This window comes from Mesoplodon densirostris, chromosome 6 (genome assembly GCF_025265405.1).
Source record: "Mesoplodon densirostris isolate mMesDen1 chromosome 6, mMesDen1 primary haplotype, whole genome shotgun sequence".
NCBI classification, from domain to species: Eukaryota; Metazoa; Chordata; class Mammalia; order Artiodactyla; family Ziphiidae; genus Mesoplodon; species Mesoplodon densirostris.
In genome coordinates this window covers 20,543,378-20,548,550 of record NC_082666.1, presented here as the reverse complement: position 1 = coordinate 20,548,550, position 5,173 = coordinate 20,543,378, and the positions used below count along the sequence as shown (strand labels likewise).

Here is a 5,173-nt window from a genome sequence, read left to right as displayed (position 1 = left end):
TGGGAACACCCTGGCGGTCCAGTGGTTAGGACTCCGTGCTTTCACTCCTGAGGGCCCAGCTTTGATGCCTGGTCGGGGAACTAAGATCCCACAAGCTGCGCGGCATGGCCAAAAAGACAAAAAATGGAAAACAGAAGAAGAACCCCCCAGTTTAAATCCCTCTACATTCCAGAATGTCAAGAGTCCAAGATCTTAAAAGTGCTCCAGATTTTAAGATTCCAACGGTTCTAAAATTTCCAAGATTTGAAGACTTCTAAAGACTCTGAAAGCTTGAAAGTTCCCAAGATTCTCGAAGTTCCAAAGACCTCTGCTCCCCGAGTTCTAAAAGCCACCTTCCCACCCCAAACCCACTTTGGGTCAACGCAGAATCGAACTTGAGGAACTTGGACAGAGCACGACCACCAACTTCATCTCTTGATTTTTCTCCGGCAGGGGCTGTGGTCACCCCTCTTTGGGCATGGCTATCCCTGAGGGTCAGGGGAGGGGACGGTGTTTTCTGGGTTCTGAGTGTTCTCCTTGACAAGGAGCCGAAGAAGTCCCTGAGCAGACTAAGCTGGACCTTCGTCCTTCTCCACCCCCTCAGGACCCCCAGTCCTTCTCTAGGAAAGGTCAGTGTTGTCTGGGGTCCCGGGCCAAAAGTCCCATCTGCTCACTTATTCTTTTTTTTTTTTTTAACATCTTTATTGGAGTATAATTGCTTTAAAAAATATGGAACGCTTCATGATTTGCGCGTCATCCTTGCGCAGGCGCCATGCTAATCGTCTCTGTATCGTTCCAATTTTAGTGTATGTGCTGCCGAAGCGAGCACTGCTCACCTATTCTGAAGCGCTGGGCCCTCAGAAAGCTCACAGTCTCGTGGGGGACAGATGACCAAGCAGTACGGAGCCCTGGAAGGACCTTTAGCAGGGCCGCGGCATGGCCAGGCTTCATCCCCGTTGGGGGCCCTGAGCTCCTACCCTGCCTCTTACAGGCTCCCCGCTGCCAGCCGCGCCCGGGTCACGCCACACGGATGCCCGCCTCGGCTTCCTGTGGGCCGGGACCTGCTGCTCCGCCTGCCCGCTCCGGGCCTGGCCCTCCTCACGCTCCGCCGGGTCGCCTACAGCTCAGCTTCAGCTCTGCTTCTGCTGCTCACTGAGCTGGACCCTCCTGGCTGACCCTGATCCTCATGAGATGACCACACCTTCTCTCAGGGAGAGAGGAAAGTCTGCTCAGGCCAGCCCTCACCCCAGTCAGGATCCCTCCCCAGTGGGCTATGCCATGGCAGCAGCAGGTGGAGGGGAAGAGACTTGGGGCTGGGACACAAATCCGGAGCCCAAACGGTTGTCTGCATATTTAGCCATCCCACAGCTGGCTGTCAATCAGTCCAGTCCATCCTCCTTCCACCTGGATCCCTTCCAACTCACCCCCTCTTCCCTCTCGCCTTGTGTCTACCCAGACACTCAGGTCTACAGTTAGTCGCTGAAATAGTCAAAGCCTTTTCCCATCTCAAGGGATTCACACATGCTGTTCCCTCTGCCTGGAATGCCCTTCCCTGCCTCCCTCCTGCCCCTGGCTAACTCCCCCTCCTCGGGCCTTGCCTGGCCTCCTGCTCTGAATGACATGCTCCTCTCACATGTGTCCCCTGTACTTTTCCTTAATAATACTCACCAGTCTTTGTAACGATAAACTGCTTTGCATGATTGTTCACCAAATCACTAGACTGTATGCTCCAGGAAGGCAGGCGTTGGATCTGTTTTGTTCAGCACCATTACAGCAGCACCTAGAATAGGCCTGGCTTAGTAGATAGCTGTTGAATGAATGGATGAAATTGCATCAGAGATAATTATGATATACAAAGTCTTATATATCTGTATGAATTAGAAAAATAGAAACAACTTGAATATTCAATAGTAGCCAATTAAAAAATACATTATAGTAATGTACCATGGAATTTACACAGCCACTAAAATCCCAGTTTAAAAGCATATTCATACCCAACATTATTAGTCATTAGGGAAGCGCAAATCAAAACCACAAAGGCTATAATTTTAAAAAAAGGAAAATAACCAGTGTTGGTGAGGATGTGGAGAAACTGGAATCCTCATACGTTGTTGATGAGAATGTAAAATGGTGTCGCCACTGTGGAAAACAGCCTGGCAGTTCCTCAAAAAGCTAAATATAGAATTACCATAACCCAGCAATTCTACTCCTATGTATATACCCAAGAGAAATGAAAACATTTGTCCAGACAAAACTTTGTAGTATACAGATGCTCATAGCAGCATTATTCATAATATCCCAGAAGTGGAAACAACCCAAATGTCGATCAGCTAATGAAGAGACAAACAAAATGTGGCATATCCTTATGATAAAACACTATTCAGCCATAGAAAGGAAGTACTGTTATATGCTATAACATGGATGAAACTTGAAAACGTTATGCTAAGTGAAAGAAGCCAGACATAATTCTATTCATATGATTCCATTTATATGACTTATACAGAATGGCAAGTCCATAGATAGAAAGTAGATTAGTGGTTGTCAGGAGACAGGGGAAGGGGGAGAATTGGGACTAACCACTAATAGGTCAGTTTTTTTCTGGGATGACGGAAATGTTCTGGAATGAGATAGTGGTGATAGCTGTACAACATAGTGAATATAGTAAAAACCACTGAATAGCACACCTTAAAATGGTGGATTTCATGTTATGTGAATTATATCTCAAAAAGTTAATTAAGAGTATATTCCATGATAGAGGAAAGTACTCATGATGTATTACAGGGAGAACACAGGGTACTTAATCTAGCTACAGAGTCTACTATGGTCAGTATATACCACAATTTCTAAAAATTATTAGAGAAAGAGAGAGAGTAGCATGTACAGATACACAGCCACAAACTTAGATATGTAAGAAATATCATGTTTGTCTCAATTTTTCAAGTGGACCAGTGGGAAATTCAGTCTCATTTGGGGGCTCCTTTCCTCCCCGCTCTATCCACACTAGCCAGAGGGCCCCAACCCCTGCTTCCTTGGGGATGGGGGTTGGAGAAGTTGGGGGTGTCTGGGATTCAGCCTCCCTAGACATCCTCACAGCCATCGCCTCCAGGCCCTGCCTCTTTCCCAATTGGGAAGCCCTCCCCTCTCTGCTCTCCCTTGCCCTCCCCTCTCCCTCCCCCTTCCTTCTTGCTGTTCTTAAAGCCACAACCCTCCCCCACCATACCCCAAGAACACTTAGGACGAACTCCTCAGGTGAGCTCAGACATCCTCAAAAGGTGGAAGCAGAGATTCTCTTTAGGAAGCTCTGCCACTCAGCTCTGAAAAAGTACCTTCCCCTGGTCTCTCGCCAGGGATACTGTGGTAACCAAGCTACCTCCTACAATGGAGAAGGCGGGCAGAGGCAATGCAGAGGGAAAAACAAATTCTCCTGCCATATATGTGAACAGAAAACGAGACTTTACATTTTTACAGTGTTTGTCTCTGGGGTCAGAACGAGGGGTAATTTTCGTGATTCTTCTTTATGCTTGTTTGAATTTTCTACAATGAACATATATTACTTTATCGATTTAAAATAGGATTTAAAAATCCTACCACCCACCATCTAAAAAAACCCCAAACTTTCCTCTCCACAAAGCCAGGTCCTCTTTAGTCCTTCCTCCTTCCCTGGCCAGTTACAATCAGAGCAGAAGAGATGCTAAAATGGCACTCTTCACCCCTGTTTGGACAATAGCAAAGCCCTCCTGGGCTGAGCAAGGTCGCTGAAATTTGCAAGAAAATGACAGAGAATGCCATGACCCTTGAATGTCAGACACTGAGAAAAGGGAAGGGGAGAGAGGATTTGTGGGAAATTTCTTTGAAGAAAGCTTTTGTGGGGGGGGTGGGCTGCGAGGGGGCCCAGGGTGTGAGAGGTCTGCCACCTCCTTCACTTTAATGAAGAGAGCTTGACACATGATCCTCGAAGGTGGGGGACCCTGGGGACTGGAGAAAGCTCAAGGGGCCTCTATCAGGGGAGAGGATGACCATCATCCCAGAGGGTGTTTCCTGAGGCCCATGTGGGCAAGGAGAACTGATAGGCAGCCTGTCCGGTACCTGCCTAAGAGAATATTCTGGAAGAGGGTGGGGTCTGGGGGAGGGCTCTGTGTGGGAGGCCAGAGGGAGAGCTCTGGCCCCCTGGGAGCCTCAGAGACCCCCGTGAATCTACCCACAAGAAAGACGGCTTCAGGCTCAGAGAGCATCAAGCCAGCTCACCACGGAACCAGCGAGGTCAGAACTTGCCCCATCTTCCCTTTAGCTCTCTTCCTTCCTTACTGCTTGCTCAAAGCCTGGCTGGGTAGAAATGGCAGCCTGGACTATGGGGTACGGGGCTGGGGAGAGAAGAAGCTGACCTCTGCCCCTTTTTCTGGACCAGAACATTCTACATGGGTCTGGGCATTCTCATGATTGTCTCAGAAGGACTGTCCTTACCTCAGACTGAGCAGAAAAGTTTCCCCTCCCCTGAGTCATCCCACTGACTGCATTTTAAAGAGAGTGAGATGCAAAAATCAAGTTGTGGTTTTTTTTTTTTTTTGGTTGCTCTGAGTCTCAGTTGTGGCTCGTGGGCTTCTTAGTTGTAGCTCGTGGGCTCCTTAGTTGCGGCAGGCATGTGGGATCTAGTTCCCTGATCAGGGATCAAACCTGGGCCCCCTGCATTGGGAGCGTGGAGTGTGCCACCAGGGAAGTTCCAAGTTGTGGGTGTTTTTGTTTGTTTGTTTGTTGTTTTTAAGGGTTTGTGATGATCAGCTTTTATACTTTTGGTTGCAGTATATGTAAATTGATTTTTTGAGGTATATATTTTTATTAATTTTTATTGGAGTATAGTTGCTTTACAATGTTGTGTTAGTTTCTGCTGTACAGCAAAGAGAGTCAGTTATACATATACATATATCCACTCTTTTTTAGATTCCCTTCCCAAAGGTCACCACAGAGCATTGAGTAGAGTTCCCTGTGCTATACAGTAGGTTCTCATTCTTTACCTATTTTCAAGTTGTGTTTTTAATTACATCACAATCTGACTTCTTCAACTTGCTAGTTCCAATCGCATTATTTTCAGCAGTCACTCTGAGCCAGGCACGGAGCTACTAACAAAAGTAAATGCCCATCTAGCCTCAGAATAATCCTAGAGGCAGGCACTGCCCTCCTAATGATCCCAAAGGAGAAA

The 5,173-nt window shown here is 47.3% G+C and overlaps 1 non-coding gene across 1 annotated transcript; it reads right to left on the bottom strand.

The window, feature by feature from the left end:
• Positions 1 to 702: 702 nt before the first annotated feature.
• LOC132492854 (U6 spliceosomal RNA) lies at positions 703 to 808 on the bottom strand. The gene has a single exon (XR_009532909.1). It is a non-coding gene; the product is annotated as a U6 spliceosomal RNA (small nuclear RNA).
• Between the last annotated feature and the right edge of the window lie 4,365 nt (positions 809 to 5,173).